Source organism: Ctenocephalides felis, unplaced genomic scaffold, assembly GCF_003426905.1.
Source record: "Ctenocephalides felis isolate EL2017-DRISC unplaced genomic scaffold, ASM342690v1 CF-g0.4_SCAFFOLD_01886, whole genome shotgun sequence".
In the NCBI taxonomy this organism is placed as follows: Eukaryota; Metazoa; Arthropoda; class Insecta; order Siphonaptera; family Pulicidae; genus Ctenocephalides; species Ctenocephalides felis.
This window is the reverse complement of record NW_020538040.1, coordinates 119600085-119601821: the sequence shown is the minus strand read 5'-3', so window position 1 is coordinate 119601821 and position 1737 is coordinate 119600085.

Sequence of the window (1737 nt, the reverse complement as noted above, 5' to 3'; positions counted from 1 at the left end):
GGAGGTAAATAAGGAAGATGTACGGAATTTATTACGAAGAAAAGGTAATCTATTATTAATTACTGAGCGAGAAAGTTGTAGTGGATAGGAATTATTTTGAAGGGTAGAATATATCAAATTGATATTTTTTTCCCAATGTGATGGATGAGAAAAAAATTTTTTTTTAAATTTATTTGTATGGAGAGTTTCTTTGCATAAGCTTATTTTATGTTTGTTTTTCATATAAACTTTTGATATACATTGTTCTACTTATTTTTTTCTGTAATTATATATATATATTTTTTTTATATTGTTTTAATTTGTAACCCTGTTATATTTATTTCTAGCATTGAAGATGGGTCAAATCTAGACCCGAAACGTATGTTCCCTTAATAAAAACATTTTTCAATAAAACTGTTTTTTAATTATTGGATGGATGCCCAAGAAACAATTTTATCATATTATTTCACCATCTGAAGAAAAACCTCTTGCTTTATATATATATATAAAGCGAGTGTGTTCAAAAAGTACCCGGAATTACTAATAATTAAATTTCGCGGGTCTGGAGTGTCTGATTGTCAAAATTTTTTTTTTATTGTGTTGGTATACATGCCCCTAAAGTATGATGAAATTTTCAGCTATATTCACTGTTTACTTTGTCTGTGGTAGTCGCTAAGGTTCGACGTGTTTTTCTGAGCTCGGCGATTTTTACAATGGAAGAATTGAAAAGTCAAAGAATTTGTATTAAATTTTGCGTAAAAAATGAAATAAAGTGTTGCAAAGTGCAAAAATTCACCAGATATGGCTCCGTGTGACTTTTTCCTATTCCCAAAGTTGAAGAGACCCATGAAAGGACGGCGGTTTTCCTCGATTGAAGAAAATCGCTGAGAGTGCTCAAGGACATATCAAAAAGTGAATATCAAGGGTGCTTCGAAAATTGAAAAAAACGCTGGCATAAGTGTATTATATCTGGGGGGGACTACTTTGAAGGGGACCACATTAATGTAGACGAATAAATAAATATTTTTTTGAAAAAACGAAAATTCCGGGTACTTTTTGAACAGACCTCGTATATATATACGAGTATATATATATATATATATATATATATATATATATATATATATATATATATATATATATATGGAAACGTGGTCCATATTAAATACCAGAATTGTAGACATAATAAATTCCATGAAATATTATGTTTTATACTTGGTTTATTTTATGTATGATTAGGATTGACGACACAATGTGTAATCATATTGATCATTTATAAAATATAGTTGGTATTTAATATGGACCACCGCTTGTGGCCGTTTCGTATGACGGTTGTCATGTTTGTTTAGTCTATTGATTGCTTACTTGGCCGTGGCCTAGTGTGTATGGCGGTTGCCAAATTGTTTGCTGATGCTCCCTGTCTGACCAAAATAATAAGTGATTTATTGAGCACGTGTTGTTGTTGATCTCGAAGTGCGAGGTCGGAGTCTCAATTGTATGATTAGAATGTTCTTCGAGTTATGGCAGTTGTGAGCCATTTATATTAATTATTTATATTTTTAAAAGTTCTCTTCTTAATAATTCATGAGACTTCAATTTATTTTTTGTTATTCCTAAATATGTCTTGATATTCTTACCTTCTTGCGTGTTATTTCTTCACTCTCGGGGTCACCAAAATAAGGAAACGTGGTCCATATTAAATACCAGAATTGTAGACATAATAAATTCCATAAAATATTATGTTTTATACTTGGTTTA